We start from the raw sequence: 23796 nt of genomic DNA, 5'->3' as shown, positions 1-23796 counted from the left end.
TTAAAAACTAAGTTTTCTGTCATCAAGACTGCCAGGTCAGCTTTCTTCTGGCTTCCATTTGCTTGAAATATTGTTTTCCACCCCTTTATCTTTAGTCTAACTGCAGGTCCTTGCAGGTTAGATGTGTTTCCTGAAGGCAGCAGATACTTGGCTTATATGTTTTTATCCAATCAGCTAGCCTATGTCTCTTGAGTGGATAGTTTAAGCCATTCACATTTACTGAGATAACTGACAGGTGGGGCAGATTTCTGTTCATCATGTTGGGTTGAACTTTGTTGCTTTGTTTTCTCTCTTGAGACATTGTGGTATCTGGGCTTTGATCTTTAGCTTTGAGTAGATTTATATTCATGAGTGTTTATTAGCTTATCTGTGGGTAACACTGTTTTGAGTACTTCTTGAAGGGCTGGTCTTGTCTTGGTGAATTCCCTCATTCTTTTCTTATCTGAGAATATCTTGATTTCTCCTTCAATACAAAACTTAGTTTTGCAGGGAATAAGATTCCAGGCTGGGCATTATTCTGTTTCAGAAGAGTCAGAATGGGGCCCCAGTCTCTCCTTGCTTGTAAAGTTTCAGTACAGAAGTCTGGCATTATTCAGATTATCTTTCCTTTGTATGTTACTTGCTTCTTTCATCTTACAGCTCATAGAAAGGCCTCCTTGGTTGGTTCATATTTTGGTCAGTCTGATGACTGCATGTTGTGACATCTTTCTGTTTGCATTGAATCTCCCAGGTGTCCTCTGAGCTTCTTGAACTTGTATCTGGAAATTTTGAGCAAGGCCTGGAAAATTGTCCTCTATTATATCTTCAAGTAGCTTGTCTAATCCTTGAGTGTTTTCTTCTTCCCCTTCTGGTAGCCCTATGACCCTCACATTAGGTTTCTTGACATAATCCCACATCTCTTGTAGGCTTTGATCTTTTCTCTTGTTTCTCTGCTCTATCTCTGTGACTGATTTATTTAATTGGAAGGTGTTATTTTCAATCTCTGAGATTCTTTCTTCTGTTTTATCTACCCTGTTCTTGAGGCTTTCCATTGTATTTTGTAGTTCCCTGAATTAATTCTTCATTTCTAGGACTTCTGTTAGATTTTTCTTCATTGTATCGATTTTTTTTAGTGAATTTTTGTTCCATGTCCTAGAATCTTTTTGTGTTTTCTTTGTGTTGGTTATCCAGTTTTTCTTGAAAGTAGTTGAATTTTCTTTCAATCCTCCTTCAACAGTCCTCTTCTGTCATTTTAGTGGTCTGATTTTGTTTGGTGTCCATTTCTAAGGGGCTAGTGCTCCTCTTTCGGGGTGTGCTTTCTGTTTGGTTCTTCATTTCCAGAGTTCCTTCGCTAATTTCTTCTCATCTGGATCAGTTGTTGCTTCTTGCCTTTAGGTTTTCATTTGGATATTGACATGCCCTATTTAGTCTCTGAGCCAGTAGGTGGTGTTTGTGGGTGAGATTTGACCACACCCTGTATGATGAATCAGTAGGTATCGTGGAAAGGGTGTGCAAAATGTCCTCCCTGTCAGTAGGTGGCACTTGCCCAGACAAGCAGGCTACAATGTTGTTTTTCAGTCTTTATCCAGTTCTTGTTTGTCTGGAGAGGCACTCTAGTGCCTCAGTTAGTCAGTGGGGCCCTGGGACTTCCAGGTGTGTCCTTATTCTCCACCTCAGTGAGGGCTGGTCTGGGAGTGAGTCTGGGTAGAGCTGTGTTGGGGAAGCTTGCCCTCAGGCACCAACAATGCTGTTAGCAGGGGTCAAAGTTCTGTTCTCTGCTTCTGGGAAAAGCTGTCAGGGAGAAGCTGAAATGTCCCCGCTCAGTCAGAAAGTTTGCGTGTGGGGATGGGGCCATCTGAGACCTGCAGTCTGGAGCGGGCCCGCTCCTTTCAACTCTCCGCACTCTGTGGCTACTCCTGGGCCTCTGCCAGCAGGCCAGACTTCATGCCACTGGGCCTCCCCTGGCTGTGACGCTGGCCGGGAGGTTCCCTACGCAGGATTGCTACCTGGGCTGGGCACTCAGGCCCCCTTTGGGAGGAGGGTTGCCCTCAAGGATGCTGATCTGCCCCAGAAGGCACACACACCTCAGTAGGCTGTTCAGGAATATCCCTTCTGTGCCCCGGGCAATGTGAGACCTGGGTGCACGGGATCTGGTCTGCAGGTCTGACCTCTGGGCTCCGGAGTTCAATCCCTAACCCCACCAGGGAGAGGAGTGCCAGTCCTAATTCACCTATAGGGAGCCCAAGCAGGATTGATGTCTCTCAGCCTCAGGGTCTGCCCTGTTCTCCTGGAATCACTGGGCCAGCAGCACCTGTCTGGTGGGTAGGGAGTTCACAGTCTGAGTTCCCCTCAGTCAGCTGAAGGGCCCTGAAAGGGAAGGTCCCGTTCCCTGGAGGTGCTTCCAGCTGGTGGCTATATTGTCTCTCTTCGCAGCCCCGGATAGGGACAGTGGTGGTGGTGGGGGGAGTGTAGCAATATGGGGCCTGCCACATGGCTTGGGTCTGCCACGGAGGTGTCCCAAGGGAGTTGGGACCCTGGTCCTGCGTCTGCTGTAGGCTTACCGCTCACTGGCAGTGGCTGTCTCTGGGCTGGTGTCCGCAGGTCTCTCCAACCACTGGAGAGCTCACCAACAGTCCCGGATGCAAGGGAGGGGAAAGTTAACCTTTCCACCTACCCTTGCCGCTGGTGTCCAGGCTACTCGGGATGTCTCTGCTTCCAGTTCTAAACTATTTTTAAATCATTCCTTATTGTTAAAAAAATCCTCCTTTGGAGAAAGTAGTTCGGGGTCACCATGTAGGCAGTACTGCTTCTCATATCTCTACTTTCACTATTTTAGAAATGAAGATATATAGATAAATTAAAATAAAAGTATATAGATAAATAAAGATATATAGGCATATTGATATATAGAGGTGAATTTTTAAACATACATTATATCAAAAGGAGAAGCCACTAAATTCTAATCAACCAAATTCACCAGGATGATTTTTAGTGCTCGCTGCATCTGTTTATTTTCATAGCAGAAGCAGTTTGCTTTATGTGAGAACAGATGTATCTGTGATTATTTGCACTGGTATACCCAAACATTGGAGTAAAGCAGCGATTTACAATTGCTGCCTGAGACTTCTGTTAAGTACACAATTAGTGAACAATGAAGAACTCATTACCTCTTATATCTTTACAGTCAAGGAAACAAACAATTAAAATTGGTGGTGTGAAAACACATGGAGATAATGTCACATACACATAAACACAGATCACACTATTTTTAATTTCCCGAAACTGGAAAACATCTGCTATCTTATTAGATATTCTACTGTACATGAAATATTTACCTAAAACTTGGTATTGTCTTGGTATCCCTTAACTTTTAAAAATATTTGTTTAAATTACTATTATTATCATTGTTGTTATTTTGGGCAAAGGAGAAGGAAAGAAAAACAACAATAGAAGAAACACAGGACATGAAGAAAAAACTACCTTCCTTTATGACCTGGTATATATCAATTAGACTAATCTCTATTCATTATCATCCCTTAATGATAATAAGACAATTTTTCATTAGCAATGCCTCCCAAAAGGATGTTGATCCTTCAACAGCTTTATCCATTCTTGTGCAAATGGAGGATACAAATATTTATAATAGCCTTATCTAAATAATTTATTTTACTTTTAATATATGAACTACAACGGCAAGTGGGCCTTTACATGTTGTCCAGAAAAACTATTACATTTCCTGTCTTCATCAGCACATGCTCATCAAGGAGACTTTATAGTACCTTCTTCTCTTTCTTCAAACCTTTTCCCTTCTATCCATGTTTAAGTGAAGACCCTACTTCTTCCACAGAGACACTATAAACCATCATTAAAAAATGTCCACCTGGCCTATCTTCACTCATGTCTATTCTTTCTTTCCGTGTTCCAATTGTTGCCTGTGAACTCTTCCTGAGTCTAACCAAGGATGACCCTTGTCACTAGGTTCCTTTTCCTAAGGCTTTCTAACATTGTCCCTCTAGAGAATCATCCCTATTTCTTTCTTTCTCTCTCTCTCTCCTTCTTTTTTTTCCAAGAAAATTCAAATTTTGTTATTTGAGAAAGATTCGGGGAATGAAAGAATGAAAGGGAATTTTTTTAAAATAGGTCTGGAACCATAGGCTTTCATATGCCTGAGTTTTGACTGAAGTCTGGCTGGATGTGATTATAGGGAGTTCTTTTTATTAAAAATATGTCATACATATTTAATCATATATCTTGATGAGTTTGGAGGTAAGTATACACCAGTGAAACCATCACCACATCTATGCCATAAACCCATCTATGACCTCCAAAAGTTTCCTCCCACCCAGTTTATATATGATGATGATGATAACACTTAAGCTCTACCCTCTTGCAAAATTTTAAGTACACTGTGTGGTATTGTTAACTATGAGCATGATGCTGTAATTTCTCATAGATGAGCATTTTTTTTCCTATACTAAGTCATATTGCTTCACCCATCTGCATTTTTTACCTTCAAATTACTTTGAAAAGCCAATTACTTTTCAAAAATATTTTCTTAGCTTGGCTTTTGAACTCTGCACACTCAGCTATCCTCTTGTCACTCTGATCACCTTTTCTCATATCCATTTATAGGCCATAATTAATTTTCCTAGACTCCAACTTTGGAGTGCACAAAATTTGGTCTTATACCTTATTCACTATGTATGCATCTTCTTGGGATTGTGCGCAATTGTTTTATCTCATATAAACTTTGGCAGCTCCCTGTTTTATATCCAGCCCAGACCTTCCTTAAAACTTTAGGCTCATATACTCAACCATTTATCTATCATCTCCATATGAAAATTTATTAAATACCTAAAACGTATGTTAAATTTTTTATTTGATTAATATGTAAATAGTTAAGAGCATATAAAATATGGTTGTATGGTTCAATGCATTTCTAAAAAGACAACTGCTTTTTTCAGCATCACAGTGGCCCATCATTTGTACTTTGCCCATAATTATCACTATCCCCAAGTTACCAATATTTTAAATACCTTAGGTTTTGCTTCTTTGTAAAACTTATATAAATGGAATCAGGCAGTGTTTACTCCTTTGTGTCTATTTTGTCTTATCATTTGTGGGATGCATTTATAATGTTGCAAATAGGTACATTGTTGTATAATATTTTATTACATAAATATATCATAATGTATTACTTATTATTATTTAGTCTGCTTCTAGTTTTTCAATGTTATAAGTAGTGCTGCTGTGAAATTTTTTGGACAAGTCTTTTGGTGAAGTTTTTACACTCCCTCTTTGTCATATACCTTGGAGTAGAAGTGTTGGGCAAGTGTATATGTTGTTTTGATAGATTCAACCAAACAGTTTTTCAATGTGGCAACAGTTTATACTCTCATCATCAACTTCTGAAAGTAATCTCAAATAACATTCCAAAACCAAACTTCCTTTGCCTCCTACAGACTGGTATCTCCTTAAGTCATCTGCCATTCAAGTAAGTGGCAAATTTATCTTTCTGTTTGATCATGCCAAAAAACAATCTGACAATATCCTTAACTTCTTTTTTTCTCTCTTCTATATTTCCTGCCACTGCCTCTTGCCTGGATTTTAATTGCCTCCATGCACACTTCCATTCCATCACCTGAAGCTGATTTCCTCCTGAACTGTCAATTACCTTGAACAGTGCATGGTATGCAGTAGGTGCTGAATATGCAGTATATTTGCTGTCCATTAATAGGTAATTTTAAAACTACATTGAAAACTTAAACGTATCTTTAAGAGTTGAAAGGTATTTAAAACCTTAGTCAAAATTTTCCTGTTTAAACTGAAATTCACAAGGGAGTTACTTAAAGACATTAAGCAACATAGATGTATTCAACCATAGAGAATACTTGAAAGATTCTGTAAAAGCCTAAAATATTTGAATTTCTCAAAGTTAACTATTTGTATAAACCAATTGAAAAGTAATAATATATGTTTTCTGGTTATATTAAATATGCTTAGCATGATTCAATATGTCCAAATATTTCTTGTTTTATCAGGGTTGGCATTAGAAATAGGAATGATTGCTCTAAACCATAATAACATTACGAATTCTAAGACTTTTTACCTATGTATACATCAATGCCAGGTTATTAGTGACCAGAGATTTCTGAAATAATATGGAGGTAGCAGTTATATAATCTTGAAAAATTTTCAATGTAACCCACATTAGAACACTTGAGTTTTAAATTATTCAGTTTAATTGTGGTATCAATTAGCAAAATCATTAGAGAGCAAAATGTTATTTTTGTTGGATTGTTAATAATAAATATCCACACTAAGGGCTCATTCAATACACGTTGGAAATAAAGTGAATTAACAACAAGAAAACCTTTTCCTTAAAATCCCTCCTTTGCTGATTTTCTAATCCAGGGAACTGCTTAATTAGCAATGAATTTTTTTCACTTCTTATCAAATACAAATTAAGATGAGATGATGCTGCGTTCTATTCTGGGCTCAAGTTTCAATCAGGGAAGTAGGACAGGATCCTGGTCTCTGGTTGTGGGAAAAGAACATTGAGGGTAAGTGTAAGATGTCATGGAGACAAAAATATTTCAGGGAAGACAGAGACAGAGGCCCAGAAGTCCAGCATTTATACCTTCTCCGTAGGTAGTGCGATGATGGGAGGGACTGACATAATTCAAAGTGGCCGTTAGGTATTCGGAAATGACTCATGCTTAACCTTGCTGCCATCATTTCCTGACACTTTGACTTTGAACAAGTTACATCATCTATACAGCCTCAAATTCATCTTTTGTAGACAATGTGTAATGATTATTATTTTGCTCTAGGATTAAATAGGTAATGTATTAAAGCTTTGATTACATTGGTTACACTAAACAGATGAAACAGATGTTGGCTTTACTCATTTTCTCTATAGGTGTTCTTGGAAACAAATCCTGGAGCACATTTCTGAGGGATTTTTCCCTCGCCTAAACCAAACCATCCTGAATTTTTTTGTTCTAAACTCCTCAGTTTGATCCTTCTGATCCTTAGTCAGACACACTATTATTCATTGTGTCACTGGCCCATTCAAACTCAAGATGTTCTGTACCAAGCAGATGCAGCCTTACCATGTTATTCCTCTCCTCTCCTAACATTTCACAAAACAGTGAAGGATACTGGAGTGATACTTAATGAACTTACACATGAAAGTTGCTTTGGACTCAGAAGATAAAAGACCTAGTTGAGATTCCAGGTACAGCTCACCAGTTGGGCAGAAATGGACAGATCTGAATGTCTAAACCTACTCCACCCGCATTTCAAAACATCCACAATCAATTGAACCTTCAAGTACATTTGCAAATGTATTTTCACTTAACTTTTTGAATTATAGGTAATTTAAAGAAAAAATTTAGCTAAGTAGTTTGAGTTCACTTATATCATCAAAATGCCATTTTCTAAGCACTTTAAGCCATTTCAAATTTTTCCAATATGTTTAAAAGCCTTGAGAAAGAAAAAAATAAGTTTTATATTTACAAAAAGGGGTGAATATATGTTAAGGAAGGAGAACTTGCCTCAGACACTCAGTCCTTAAAATACATTTGTAAAGTATCTTCTCACTGGCATTAAAAGTAAAATTTGACCCTGCTGCAAGCCTCTTCTTCCTGATGCAAAACAGAAAATATTCCCTCCTTTTCAAATTTACTATAAGCACAAAAAGAATTTGAACTAGGAAACTGAGGAGATTCTTTAAGGGGAGGAGTTTAGAAAAAGGGCAAGATCTATTAAGTTTTTTTTTTTTTTTTTTTTTTTTTGAGACAGAGTCTCGCTTTGTTGTCCAGGCTAGAGTGAGTGCCGTGGCGTCAGCCTAGCTCACAGCAACCTCAAACTCCTGGGCTGCAGTGATCCTTCTGCCTCAGCCTCCCGAGTAGCTGGGACTACAGGCATGCGCCACCATGCCCGGCTAATTTTTTTATATATATATCAGTTGGCCAATTAATTTCTTTCTATTTATAGTAGAGACGGGGTCTCGCTCTTGCTCAGGCTGGTTTTGAACTCCTGACCTTGAGCAATCCACCCGCCTCGGCCTCCCAAGAGCTAGGATTACAGGCGTGAGCCACAGCGCCCGGCCAAGATCTATTAAGTTTTGAAAATTGAAAAGGTAATGGTGGGAAGATTAGTAAGATGCTTCCTGTGTCTTGAGTGTTTCCATAACCCCCTCATGAGCACCCAGGGCCTGAGCCCTTGCCCGCCGGCTCCAGAATTCTTCCCTGGTCCAGATACAGAAGGCGCAGTTTCTAGCCCTACTGCCTGTTTTCTTTTCCCTCTTCCTTTGTTATTTGCTTTTCACTCTGAGATTTTTGTTTTTCAGTTCATAAGTAGGAACAGAGGCGTTAAGGAGAGAATGCATCTGGGCATTTCCATATAAGATGCGCTCATGTTTCATGGAACCTCTCACTCCAGTGGGGACTCTGTGGGTCTCCCTTGGATCAGGGGTACAGTGACAACAGGATCGTAAGCCCACATGATCCCCCAAAGCCCCCCAAAGCCATCCTTGAAACCCAGCCAGTTGAAGTAAAAAGAACATACTTTGTTTCAAGACAGACCCTTTATACCCTTCGTCAACAAGATGGTCTCCCCTAAGTCATTCCACAGGAAAACCTGTGGTGCCAGCACAAGGACACCTGGCGGCGCACGTCACCAGCATTAGCTCGGTTGTGACGCTTGAGGAAAACAGATGAGTGAGGTGAGCTTAACTCTGCAGAGCTGTTGGCAGCTGTGCCCGCTTGAGAGAATAATGGCTGCCCAGGGGCCAGTCCTTAAGTCATCCTCATCCCTCATCCTGGTCTTTGTTTTTCCAAAAAGACAGCACCATAGAGATTTTGATAGCAGAGGGTATGGGTTAAGTTCTATATATATATTAATAACTCTGACACCTCCAGCCGGGTGTGGCTGTGTACACAATCTCAACTCCTGCTAAGGACCTGGAACCCTTTTCCATTTATGAGATGTTGTCATAAATGTAGCATCTCAGGCAATGCAGCCCTCCCGTGCTCCATGCGCAAATTTGGGCTTAAAGCTCTTAAATTGATGACTCTGAATCAATTTCCACTTAGGAAGAGGTTTCTTTATAATGCTGATTTCAAGTATCCTCTAATATAATTTCATGTTGAATACCTCTAAATGTTTCTATCTTTAGGCAGAATATGTTCATTTGGTTGCCTTTTTGCAAAGGGATATATGCCTGTACTTTTGTGTGTGTGCGTGTGTGTATGTGTCTGTGTGTGTTGTCTTTGTGTGCGTTTGTGTGTGTATGTATGTGTATGTGTGTTTGTGTGTGTATGTGTGTGTCTCTGTGTATATACATGTGTGTGGTGTGTGTTTCTGTGTGTATATGTGTGTGGTGTATGTGTGTGTTTGTGTGTGTATGTATATGTGTGTTTGTGTGTGTGTCTGTGTGTGTATGTATGTGTGTCTCTGTGTGTATATATATGTGTGGGGGGGTGTGTATGTGTGTATGTGGTGTATGTGTGTGTGTTCATACGCAGATTTTGACAGATTTGGGCCTATCAAGCATTTGAGGTGTGTCGCAGGCAGAGTGAAGTCTCTTCAAAAAATGTCCTTGTCCTTACTGTGAAAATGGTGAATATATTATGTCACATGGGGCTGGGAGGATGAAAGTTGCAGATAAAGTTAATATTGTTAATCTGCTGACTTTAAAATGAGGAGCATACCCTAGATTACCCAGGTAGGCATAACTTAATCACAGGGGTCTTTTAAATGTGGCAAAGGGATGATGAATAATCAGTGTCAGAGTGACTCTATGTGCAAAAAGACTTGACCAGCTGCTGCTGGCTTTGCATATGGACGGGAGCGGGAGCCCCACGCCAAGGGACCGTGGGCAGCCTCCTAGAAGCTTGAAAAGGCGAGACAATGGACCATTTCCTGGAGCTTCCAGAAAGGAACGTAGCCCTGCTCACAGAGTCGATGTCAGCCCGGTATAATCCACTTTGGGCATTTGACCTCTAGAATGGTGAGATGAAATATTTGTGTTTGCTTGATGCCACTAAATGTGTGATGATCTGCTCCAGCGGCGATAGAAAATCAACACAGAATTCATCTAGTTGCGTGTGTTCACAGTCTGCTACATATGAAACTAAGTACAGTATCAAATGAATGTTAGAGACGGCCAATCACGTTTCAGGGAAGGAGAGCTAAATCAGAGTTACCGGGGTGCGTTGGAACCGGGAGGCACACGCTGCATCCTGAGCCACGCTGGGGCAGGGCGCTCCCGGAGGCAGGGGTGTCCCAGCCACCCTGGGGAGCTGCTCCTCATGGAGACCACTGCTGAGCTCACCACTCACCTGCTCAGAAAGACCTGGAGGTTTTGTGCTGTCTTGGTTGGTTGGTTGTTCTTTGGGGCCATGATTATTAAATGTACCTTTGTGAACATGATGGCTAGGTTTTTGTCCCAGTCTCTCAAGTTTTGACCATTTCAGTGCCTGCTGCATTTGAGAAATAGGCTCAGGGCACTCCCTGTCTTTCTTATCCTGACGTGGCTGTCTTTACATGGGTGGGCTTGGCAGGCACATTTAACTATGTGCTTCGCAGAACCTTCAATCTCCATTGGTCCAAAGGTGCATAATCATCTGTCTCCAAATGCCTGTTTCTTTGATCTTTGCTATTCCAAGTCCTGCAGGTCTTGTGCACTTCCTGCACCCTGACCCTTTCACTTTGTGCCCAGAGCCACACTTTGGCCTCCTTCTCAGTGTCCAGCTCTCGTCTTCTTGCCTAACTCCTGTCCCTGCATTCCCTAGTGCTTTCTTCTTGCTCCCATCATCATCTCTGGTAGAACTTTGTCACTGGATGCTCTCTTCCTTGGCCAGTTCAGGACTCACCATCTCCAGTTCATTCTTACTCTTCAGTAGCACATCCAAGCTGTCGCATTAGGATGGCTCTCTAACAGGGCACTTTGACTACCTTAAAAAGGAATTGAGATAAAAGTCACAAAAAAATTTTCCTGCTAATAATTCCTCAAATGGATCTCATTGGATTCATTATTTTGATAGGAAAGTTTTTCTTTTGAGAAACTCTCATTAGAAGGTTAATATCTCACCTAGGCTGGGTTGCAAATGCAGGCAAGTTGACATGTATGATTATTACCATATGCGTGGCTATATATAAAAATAAATACAGGTATTAAAGGGCTGGTACTTGTGGTGGATTTATTTTGATGAAAAGTGTGGATAGGGGAGGCTGAAGTACATATTTCTTTTCAAAATATGAAGACTCTTAGGAGAGGTTGGCAAAGGTAATGAATTCCCTAAGTGCTCAAGTTTGGAAGATACAATAGCCAGCAGGGAGGGAAGACACCCTACACTGAGGTAGAAAGAAATTGAACAAAACTTAAATCTTCTTGAAACTTTGCCTTAAGTGACCCCCATGAAATAAGTATAGATAACTAAGTGAATTCAATAAAGTTTGAATCATTTATCCACATTCCTACCCAAAGCTGCAAAACTTTGTTTCTGCTGTATCATTGGCTTAAATAATTGTGTAAAAATAAATAATCATGCTCTGAGTAGTTTGTATTATATTCCAATTCTATGATTCTCAGTTTTACATGTGATTGGTCTTTTGTGTGACTCCAGCAAATTCATCTTTTTGTTATCCCATTTCTTTCAGTTTAAAACATTAAAGAAAGTTTGGAGGCAGATCTTCCAGATGCAGTGTCTATACTCAGGTCATTGTGTTCCATGAGCAAGAAGTTTATAAAAATAAAAAAGATGCACTTTGGCCAAAACCTGAAGAAGATCTGTGCAGATGTACTAGAAAAATAAAATCAGTTCTCCTTAAAATAGCAATATTTTACTTAATATTGTGCATTCAAAGAAGATTCAAATATATCTATAACTTATGACTAATACCAACACACAAAGGTTAAGCAATCCCAATACACTTGGCAATTGTCTTGAGCCGTTTCATGTTCATTTGTATATTTTCCATACTTTCCTATGTGCCACCTCCTCCTGAAATTCAGGTGTGTTTTGTTGTTGTTGTTCAAGATACTGTAATCAATTCTTGGAACTGACAATAGTTTCTGTGTCTAATACAGCTTTCTCCCTAAGAAGAATGGGGCTACAGATATTAATTAAAAATAACCAATTCACACTTCAATTTCTAGATAAACACACAAACAGCAACAACAGAAAATAAATACCCCATGGTTCCTCTGATTTGAGGATGATACTTTAAAAAATGTAGCTGAATATTTATTCTACCTGTAGAAGATAAGTTCTAAGTCTACAAACCCTGACTCCCTTTATATGCCTATAGCCATTTGCCCATTCTAAAAACTTCACCATTATAAATCAATCTATTGAAGGAGAAGAACAAACCAAAAAAAAAAAAAAAATAGATGAACCTAACTCTAGGTTTTTGGTACCTTTTGTTGTTAGTTGTTTGCTGTCATTTATGAAGATGTCATTGGAAGATTCATAGACACATTGGAATAAGCTTGCTCACAGCATCAATGTTTACATCCCAACCAAGAGGCTGAGTCCAAATTCTCTTAGTTCCAGCTCCAAATTCTCATATGGGCTCATTATCTCAGGGTGGGTCCAGTGCCCACTGCCAGTCGAGAAATCTATGCCCAGAGAGTGGAGGCATCAAATACTGCCAATGAGGCCACTAAGGCCCTCTTTTGAGATCTCATAAATGAGCTCCTACAGTTTCCTCCTTAAAGTTTTGTTGAAATGATTTTACCAAGGCCAGGTTATTTATTATATTGTAGATCTGGAACCATCACATGCTTTTTTTGTGACAAGTAGATTAACAGCTGTTTCCAAGAACCCACTAATATCATGGATATTCCTTTTCTTCATTTGTAGACTCTTACATCAATGCATCTTCTTGTGTAATTACCCCTGTTCTTTATTTTCTTTTCTCCCTGTATCTGGCTCTCTGCAGCTAAAAGTTCTGACAAAGAAGACATATTCCCCCTTCCTTGGCAACTCCTCCTTTCTCTCTTGCATATAGCTGATCCCTCATACCTCTGGCAGGAACCACTTCCCCCTAAAGTGCAGCCAAAGCCTTGGGGTAGCAACTCCCTGAAGCAGAGTAGCAAGAAATCCCATGAGAGCAATTCAGTTATTGAAAATATGATTCCTTAGGTGTGTCCAGATATCACTCATGTACACTATAACTTATATCAGTCTAGGTAAATTCACATCATCTGGTACCAGTTAATTGTCTCAAAACATGCAAAGCATTAAAATGCACAGGGTATCATCAGTTAGGTTGTTAAAAACATGCCAAAGTGCTTTTATATTTCAGGATTTGTTCCAATATGCAAAGCTGCTGGCTGGCTGCAGCCGGTATTCCTGGAACGAGAGGCTTAGGAGGGCTATGGAAGGGTTGTTTCCCCACTGGGCTGATTTGCTATTTCACATGAGGTACAGTTGGAGCAAGAGACTCTTCGGATCATAGGAAGACAGATTTAGGGAAGATGCATCATGAAATAAATGTTATTAATATTATATATTGCTTCTTTTTTTACTTTGTCTTTTGACAAATTTTCAAAATTAAAGAAAATTTGCAAGGCCACAAAGAACCATTATATATCTCTTACTCAAATTTTGCAAATGTTAATGTTAATATATTTCTACATTTGCTGTATCCTCCCTCTCTTTCTCTGTCTTTCTCTCTCTCTCCAGATAAACAGATAGATAGATGCTAGATATCTGCAGGTATGGACATAGACACTTGCATCTACAGGAAGCTATGTCTAGATCAATCTTTATTATTTATCTAATTAACATTGACAGGAGAGCATCATCTCATCAGCAGACAGTATTTGAATTTCATCAGCCGTCCTAATATTGTATAAGCAAAAGGATCCCGGTTAACGTGTGGCACTTAATTGTCATGTCTCTTTAGCCTCATTCAATCTAAATTGCCCCTCGGTCTGTCTTTGACTATGTTGACATGGGCATTTTTGGTGAATACAGGATTTTTTTTTTTAATTTCTTCCTAGTTAAAGTTTTTCTGATATTTCCTTGATGTTTGATTTTGACTATGGATTTTGGCAGGAATATCACAGATTCGCCATTGGTTCTCCTCACTGCACAGGTGGGCAGAGTTAGTTACAGGGTGGACTTGAACCAACACTGGTGACAGTCACCTGCTTGAGAAGGATTCTGTCAAGTTTCACTTCTGTAAAGTTTCTATTTCTCCCTTTTCAATTAATAAGTAATTGACACTATGAGACTGGTCAAATATTTTTTATTCCTCAAATTTTCAGCCCCCAGGGTTTTATTTATTTATACTCATTGAATTTATGTGTTTGATAAATATAGTAGCTATTATTTACCCCAGAAGCTTAAGCGTGTGTGTGTGAAGTGTGTGAAGCGGTTACTTAATGGGAGTCATAGTCTTTTTTTTTTTTTTTTTTTTCATTAGTGGCCAAACCAGATTCCCTGTAGAATACACCAGGGCCACTGCTATCTGCCACGATATGTGCATGTCTTCCCTTTTGAGGTAGCAGATACATTCTCTTTCTTTCCAGTGCCAATTTGACCCATGGAAATACACACAAAACTCATTTACTCATTCATTCAATAACCTTTAAAGTGACAATTTTATTGAGAGTGCTTGTATGAATTAGGATATCAGAGTAAGCCTCCCATGCTACCCTGTGGTAAATTGCAAATTATGTTAATACACGAACTCTTCCCTCATCTTCTTGCCTACCAAGTCAGATTTAGATTTCTCTTCTTTAGAACTCTCAAATAATTTTCTGCCTTGCATATATTTCTTTTTTATCTATCACTTTAATTGTGATAAAATACACAAAACATAACATTTTCCATCTCGACCATTTTTTAGTGTACGGTTCAATGGTATTAAATGAATTCATAGTTTTGTGAAACTATCACTGCCTTCCATCTCCGTAACTTTTCGTCTTGTAAAACTGAAACTCTATATCAATAAACACAGAAACCACCATTCTGTTTTCTATGAATTTGACAATTGTAAGTCACCACAGTATTGCAACAATTCTGGTAGGTACCAGGGACACAACAGTGAATGAATAAAAATGTTTGAAAATTTATGTGAGAGCAGTTAAGCAATATTTGCTAAAATCAGAAATAAACATATCCTTCAACATAATCTGACTAGCAGAATTTAATCAATGTATCTCAGGATAATTTTAGAAAGATGCCTGACGCAGTACTATTTGTAATAATAAAATAAAATAAAATAAAATTAGCTTTGTATAATGGCAGTATTGTAGCCAATGAGATTTATTCGAGGTGTGATTATTGCTAAATTAACTTAATGTTTACCCACAGTAGAGGATGATTTAATAACCTTATGCTAAAAATACAATGACAATATTCTGCAGGTAACAAGAATGAGCTAGAATTTATTACAGAAGAAAAAGATTGAAGTGTATAATATTCTAAAATGCAAATGGTGTGTGTATTTATCTGCCATGGGTGTTAATTTATCCAAGAGTTTATGTAAAAGACTATTAATTATAATTCAGGAAATTAGATGCATGGTCCAAGTGGGGAAAGAGACTTTTATTTATCACAACTTTTACCACTACTTAACATTTTTAACATATGGATGCATTAGTAGTATTTTTAAAAATAAATAAACATCTCAAGAATGGAAAAACAAGCACCACATGTACTCACCAGCAAATTGGTATTAATGGATCAACACTTAAGTGGACATATAGGAATAACATTTATCGGGTGTCGGGCGGGTGGGAGGAGGGAGGGGGGAATGGGCAATATATGTATCCTTAACATTTGTACCCCCCATAATATGCTGAAATAAATAAAAAATAAATAAATAAAAGCTAATATTACATCTATAAAAATAAATAAATAAACATCCAAAATGTAGGATTACATTTCATGACTAAAACACTATGCTATTTTACTTTATGCTCTTTTTATTAGGAGTTGTGTGATTAATCCCTTTTAGAATTTGACATGAGATAAAACATGAGAACAAACTTCTACAAATTCTGCTTCCCTTTTTAAATCCATTAGAGCAATCCAATCCATGTAAGAAATAAATTTTTCTACCATTGCTGCAAAGAGGGGCTTAATAAAAACATGCATTGAGAAGTGGCAGAGAGGAGAGAAAGGGCAATTGAAAGCTCACTTTCCTAACAGCCACCGGTCACCAAACTCATGTGCAGCCCTGTCTCCATTCATAAATCTCCCCTTTCCCCTTTTCATTAACATTTTATGAATTAGAGTGAGTCTAAAAGAAAGATAAGCAAAACATCTCAGTAAAAAGAAATTTCAAAATATTTGGCTCCATAATATTTTTCTTAAATTCTTAACTTTGATACAGAAATTTAAATTGAAATATATAATTCAGCCACTAGCAGAATAAACCATTAGCAGAAAGATAGGATTCCTATCTTTCAAATGAATAAAGAGGTGGGGATGAAACATGATTGACAAAAGCCAGAAAGTAACAGGAAGAAATGCAAGAGAAAAACATAATAAACAGACAATATAGAAAAAGACAAAAAAAATTAATAGACAAGTTTTTCATTTTATAAGACTACCAGGAAGCTGATATGTGTGTATATATACATACATATGTACATATTAATATATATGTGTGTGTGTGTATAAATATATAAGGATCTTGTAAAAAATCTAACTCAATCACTTTTATAAATGTAGATGTAAAATTATGAAATAAAACATTATCAAGTCTAGTCTAACAAGTCATGACCAATTACAGTGTCATAGGGGAATGAAATTTCCTTCTAAAATCATGAAACTTAATAATGTAGCCCATAATGTTAATGCATTAAAAGATACCAAAAGCATAAGCTGAATCAGTTTATCTCCACAGGAACGCCGATTGCAGTTGAGCATCATACGACTATGCACGGCAGAAATTTTGGCGTTTCTGGCCACACCCCAGTAATAGGCCTTTAGCATTCTCCATTTATTTGAGCAACCAAAAATCCTGCCTCCCCTTTCATACAGAACTTCAGTGTTTTCTGTGGGAGGCTACTATTGCCTTTGATTAAACATTACAAGTCCAGCCAGATAGAGGCTGAGAAGCTTTCGTGAGATCTAAGACCTATTTTTTTTAAGTATTCATAAGTCAGGAGTCATTCAGTTTGTCTGTTGGAAAAGAACAGCAAATATCCTTCTTAAAGATGAAATGATGAGATCCACTGCATTAAAGCAAGAAAAAGAAATCTGGTTTTGCTACTGATATTCATTATTGTTAGGAGTTCATGTCCATGTCAGTATAAATGCTTGGAAAAAAGAAAAAGGCATGAATGGTAGAGGATGTGATTGTCTCCCTGGCAAAATGGAGAGACATATAAGCATTAAAATAATTGTGTGTGTGTGTGTGTGCAAACATGTGTGTGATATAAGGAGACAAGGAAGCCAATGGAATATTAATACATAAACACATAAATTTGTCTATAGATCAGCAGTAAATACTTTAAACTGTAATGAAAAGTCCCAATTGTAGTATCAGAATGCATTTAATATGGAAAAGCAAACAATAATTTTGAAAACCTGCATGAAAAAATATTGAACTTTACTCATGGACATAAAGAAAGTTTGGATAAATTGAAAAATATTCTATGTTCTTGGATTCTCTCCAAAATTAGTCCAAAGTTTTAAGTAGAACTCTTGTAGATGGAAATTTAGCATGTGGTAAAACTGGCATTTGAATTCAGTGATGATGATAGGGTATATATTAATAAATAATTAAATTAAAAGTTTTAGATCAAATTCTCAGTGGAATTTTGCTGTTTACATTTTGACAAAATGTAAATTTTAAAATTTACAAAGAAGTACAAATTATAGAGTAGCTAAAATAATTTTAAAAGTATAGTAAGCAGTATTTTGCCTTTGAAAATGCCAAGTTATGTTATAAAGATATATTTAATTATAGCAGTGTAGTATATAAACACAGGAAAGGACACAATATAAAATTTAGAAACATATTCAACTAAAAAGAAGCATTTAGAATATGATTAATATACTATTTCCAATTAGTAGAAAAAGGATATGTTCTTTAAAAATAGCATTAGGTCAATATTTTGAAAGAAACACAATTTCTATAGCTATTTTATAATTTTCACTAAAATAAATTATAGATTTATTTTGTAAATATTATGCACAATAATATATAAATATTAAAAAGTATTAAATAACATTCTAAACTTACCTGAATGAAATTTAGAATGACAATACACACGCAGACACCCACAGAGACACACATGCATGCCCACACACATGTGTTCACAGTACTGGAAAAGTTTCTTTTATGATTGGCAATCAAGTAAAAAGCACACAAGAAATGACTGATAGAACTACTTAAAAACATAATGCTTCTTAGTGGTAAGTACACATAGTAAATAAAATACCAAAAAATGAACTAACAAAATAATAATTGATTCACATATGACAGCAAAAAATTAATATCACTAATCTTTAGAATTCTTGAAAATCAATAAGAAAAGATAGTAACAATTTTAGGGTGATGGGCTAAGAGTATTAATGAATTAATTTAAAAAGTGAAGTACAGAAAAAAGACATACGTGAAAAGACGTTCATCCCAACCAGCAAAGACATGCAAGTAAATACCAAACCCGTACTTTGCCTATCTGAGTGGGAAGAATAAACACATGCACACACACAAGCACACATGCATGCATACTTGCACTGACTGGTGCTAATGAAAGTAACGGAAACAAACTAATATCTTTTTTTTTAAATGAAGGGTCAAATTATATGCCTTTGTCCAGAAATATTATCTCTCCCAGAATATTCAAAGGAAAAGGAGAAATAGAGAAGATATAAACATAAGGGTGCTTAGTGTAGCATGGTTTAAAAAACAAAAGCAGAGAGAGGAAGGAAATTCTGTATCTCTGTCTCTGCCCCTTTTCCTCTGTGTGCACATGTGCATACGCACACAGGATTGTTTAATCATTTAATATTCATACAAAATTGCTATGTCATCATTAAAAATAACATTAGATATCTTTATTTACTGATATTATAAAATGTCCAGGACATACTTTTATGAGCAAAAGCTATACTATGAACATAATTGTATCCAATTTTTATAAAAACGTAGCATAGAAACAATTTTGAAAATACAGCACATACCCCACATTAATGTTTAGTTTCTCTGGATTTTGAGATTATCTTTTTTTAATTTTCTTTTTAATAATATTCTATATTTTAAGTCTTTTAAATGAAACACATTACTTTTCTAATTATTAAGCAGTAAATTATCAATAATTATAATTGTTTTTTCTAATTAGGAAAAGTAATAAAGCTATTTCCCTATGCCTCTACAAACATGTAATGTGCTCATTTTGAAGAATTGTTTTCACTTTTTTATTCATATAATGAGTCATATTTTCCCTTTTTTGTTTAGGCTGACAATAAGCTCAGAGGCTATTGTCATTTTCTTTCTGTTGTTGTTGATTTTTTTTTCCTTTTATTTTATCATATTATGGGGGTACAAATATTGTTAGAGTTACATATATTGCTCCTGCCATTCGTTCCCCTACCCCGCCTTACCAAAACATCAAGCATGTCCAACCCCCAGGTGGTGTGCATCGCACCTATTTTGTAAGTATATATCTTTCCCCTCCTCCCATCTTCCCACCACGCGATAAAAGTTTTCTTTTTTTTTTTTGTCCTTTTTTGACCTTTTGGTTACATTGTATATCTCTGGCTTTCCCCACGAAGGGTTAGAGGTATTCCCTCCCCCACTCCCCACAATGCTCGCCACAACCCTAAAATGTGTATTTCCCCCTCCCCCAAACCCTGGTGAACACTAACACCATTTGAGCACCATATTTTTAATCAGTCAGTACCAATTTGATGGAGAGTAGATGGGGAGCCCATTTTCTTGATCTTGTGTCGCCTCACTTTGGATAACGGGCTTAAGCTTAATCCAGGATAGCGTAAACGGTGCTAGCTCACTGTCATTTCTTAGAATTGAGTAGTATTCCATTGTGAGCATATACCAAATTTTAATTATCCACCCATGAATTGACAGACACGTGGGTTGTTTTCATGATCTTGCAATAGTGAATTATGTCATTTTCAATTAAAAATATTATTTTAGTACTCATGTTTTACCTCCTTCTCTTTTTTATGTGATATATTTTAATTTCTTAAATTATATCTTTAATGTTCATCATTAATCCAATCACCTTATTTTTTGTATCTTTTATTCTAAGTCATCATTTGAAAGAAGTCAGAATCTCAGGACATAGCTAAGTAGTATAATAGGAAATGATATACTACTATTCCACACATATCACTTCATGATTCACTTTTTTTGTATACCACCCTCCAAAAAAAAAAAAAAAAGAGAGAGAGGAAAATGGGGTCATGTTAGACAGAAAAAAAGGAGGAAAAATTCATTATTTTTAACCACAGACAACTTGAGTGTTTACTAGTGGTGCACCAGTGATTCAGAGATGAAGTTTGCCCAAAATAATAGGGTATGAGAAAAAGCAAGAATAAAATATTGCATGAGTGAAGGCAGATTTTTAGACTTCAGAAACAGTGATATTCTCCCTCTTGAAGTATCCCTCTCGGCCCCTTCTGATAATATCTATTTCCCTTATCCTGATCATTCAGCACATTTCCTGAGATTTTATAATGTTTAAAATGTTTTGAATTAGGTTGTTTTTTTGTAATAAACTAAAAATCTCTATAAGGTAGACATTCTTATATCTATTTCACTTGAGGATGAAAGCCTAAGGCAGGTCAAGGTACTTGCCCAAAATGAAATAGTAAAATTAGCAGAACAGGGTTTTGATTTCTGTTTCTACAGGCTACTTGCCATCTATCAAGACAGATCAGCTGCATTGCCAATGAGAAGGATCTAAGAATATAAGAATTTATCATTAAGAATCCTTAAGAGGGATTTAAGAATTCTGAAGAGTTGCTAACACTGCATGGTTCCAGCTAAATTCCCAGTTCCTAGAGGAATTATGATGCACATACTGTTCACATTTGGAATCCATGCTGAATTACAATGTTAAATGACTTGATGTAGTGCTACAGTCAAAAGAAAAAGTGTTTCTTTCAGCTTTCCTCCTGCTATTTTTCCCTTCTATTAGAACTTTAGTCTCTCTTCATTCTTTGGAATTTCTTAAGATCATTTAAAAAGGAACTTATTGCAATTGAACTTCTTGGGAACATTTGCAATATGGTAAGGTTCATTTAAGAGGCCTAGTTATTTTGAATATACTGGGTGAAGAAGTTCTTTCCAAAAATTTATTTAGGAGTAATATGGGCTTTGAAGTCACAGATAACAAGGCTAATATTCAATTTCCATCAATTAATGGCTTTATTATTGTGGACAAATTCCATGTTCTCTTCAAACCTCTATTCCTTCATCTATGAAATGGGGACAATTCCCACTTCCCACAGCTATTGTATGAACTTGGTGTCTGGCACATGGTTGGTATAAAACAAACAGGTAGTCTAAACACCCAGGTAAATTTCATAAGCAGGATGGTGATATTTCTACCCACATGAAATGATATCTACTTTACTTATTTATGATAGTCATTGGCCCTGCTACAAAATATGAGGAGAAAGATGGTGATCCCACAGGTCAGGCTCCAAGCTGGAAACAGACGGTCAACTTAAAAAGGCATTCAAAGCAAGTTTAATGGAGGGACTATTTACAAAGCTTTGCACATGGTAAGGAAAACCCACAATGGATGGTGTACAGTCACAACCCTTAAGACTGCAGGCGCAATGACTGCAGCTGGAAGAGAGGACTACTCAACAGAAGGCATGACCCTGGTGGGTCACTGCAAAATTGCATCTGGCAGGGAGGAACACAAGGAAGATCACTTTCTCCTTTTGTCTTATGATCTGGATGAACCCAATTGGAAGTGACATGGCAAGGTAGCTAGGTGGTGTCCATGGAGGATAAGTCCTTAGACACCACACAAGGGTGAAAAATTATCTTAGGAGTCAAATGGAGAATATATAACATACAGATCTAATAGACTCTTAAGCAAAAATAGGCATATATCAGAATTTAAATGAGGAAAAATTGTTGCTCACGTGTCCTTCCCTGTGCAGTATGGTCTATGGAAGCTTTTGAGTGGAGCAGCTAAAGGATTGTAAGTTAAAATGTTAAAAGATGAAACCATATGTCATTTAAAAATATTAAAGATGAATCATACAAGTGAGGATAATGAAGAAAAAATGGGGAAAGAGGGTATAAAATTAGAAATAGAGAATGGACAACAGAAAACAAGAGACAAAAAAGAAAGACCATAGCTTTGGCCCCTAGCAGAATTGTAAAAGGGATAGATTTGGAGTGGATTTTTGTAGTTGGAAAAAAAAAAGTTGGAATAACTCCCAATATAATTTTTGGTCCATCTTTTTGTAATGTATTCCCCCATATCTAATTCACATTCTTCAAGCCTTAAACAATGAGTCCATGGTTTTCATCCCAATAAGCCCTATTACGACCATTGTGTTTCAAAATGCAATCCTGATCTCCATACCCTGTTCATTTTTTCCATCATCTGCTAGCATTCTATATAATTTGTTTCTTCATAATGTGTATTATTCACAGTCTGTCAAGCTATGTAAAAGTAAAGTTCTAAACAGCCAAATATTTTATTTTATTCATCTATATATCTTAAAAGCCTGGTAAAGTGCCTGCTGTACATTAGATGATTAATAAGATGTTTAAAATAAATAAATGAATGAATACATGAGTACCTCACATAAGCTATTAATAGGCAGCACGACTTAAGCAAGTTATTTTCATCATATCTAGGCATTTGGCAATTTGGTTTATTTTCCCTGCAACAGAGTTTCCATGAGAAAGAATGATGCCACTTCATTGCACAGGCTTCACTTATGTGGACTATGTGGCCAGATATTACTGATTATTATGCTGCTTAGATATTTATGACTTGAGTAAGTTATGTAGCATCTCTAACCATTTGGAAAATGGAAGTGTTAATTCTTTATTTCTCTGGTTGAGAAAGACACCAAGTATAAAGTAAGTGCTTATAGTCCTCCAGTATTTGTTGGAATACTGGAGGAAAATATGCCTGGGCAGGCCTAGAAACCTAGATGTCATTGTGATTACTTCTTGTTTGCTTTCCACTTGTATCTATGCTCTTGCTTCCAAATGGATCACAGCTCCTAAAATCTATGAAGTCCTTTTAGCCTTAAATGAAGCAAATATCAGAAAAATGCCTGGAGGCAACCAGTAGCTGATAAATTTTCATCTCAGTTTTGCAAATCTAGTATTTGAAAAGTTTGGCAAAAGATCAGACATGCAGCCATGGGTTTAGGTACTTATCCAAAATTACCTCCTGAACATTCTGAAATTTTCTAATTGCTAATTGCCAATCAAGGACTGTTTTGTAAGGCTTGATTCCTGCCCCGCTCCCTCAAATGTTAGCAGACTTTTAATTTAAACCCAGAATTGCAAAACAGTCTCATTTTTGGTCTGAGATCACTCCTTTAAAGTTTCCATTTTATTACTTTCAAATATATATATATATATATATATATATATATATATATATTTTTTTTTTTTTTTTCAGGCAAGAAAAAATTGGCCAATGATCACAGAACCTATTCTCTGGGAGATATCAAACTTTGAAATTTACTTTGGTTTTATAATCTTCATGTAAAATGAACAAAGAAAAATAAGTGAAGTTTTTAAAAAATTTTCATGTTTCAGATCAGAAGGAATTCAAATTTTTGAGTCCAACTAAAAATCATTAACAACTATATTATATATTAA

The 23796-nt window shown here is 36.8% G+C and overlaps 1 long non-coding RNA gene across 2 annotated transcripts in view; it reads left to right on the top strand.

The window, feature by feature from the left end:
- The window catches only part of LOC105866576 (uncharacterized), a 100278-nt gene extending 87960 nt beyond the window's left edge, over positions 1-12318 (top strand). For both annotated transcript variants that reach the window (XR_012920530.1, XR_012920531.1), the window contains 2 exons: positions 5663-5716; positions 11650-12318. This is a non-coding gene — a long non-coding RNA (uncharacterized LOC105866576). The remainder of the gene's footprint in view (positions 1-5662; positions 5717-11649) is intronic.
- The last annotated feature ends 11478 nt before the right edge of the window (positions 12319-23796 follow it).

Source organism: Microcebus murinus, chromosome 8, assembly GCF_040939455.1.
Source record: "Microcebus murinus isolate Inina chromosome 8, M.murinus_Inina_mat1.0, whole genome shotgun sequence".
Lineage (NCBI taxonomy): Eukaryota > Metazoa > Chordata > Mammalia > Primates > Cheirogaleidae > Microcebus > Microcebus murinus.
This window is presented reverse-complemented; position numbering and strand designations above follow the sequence as displayed.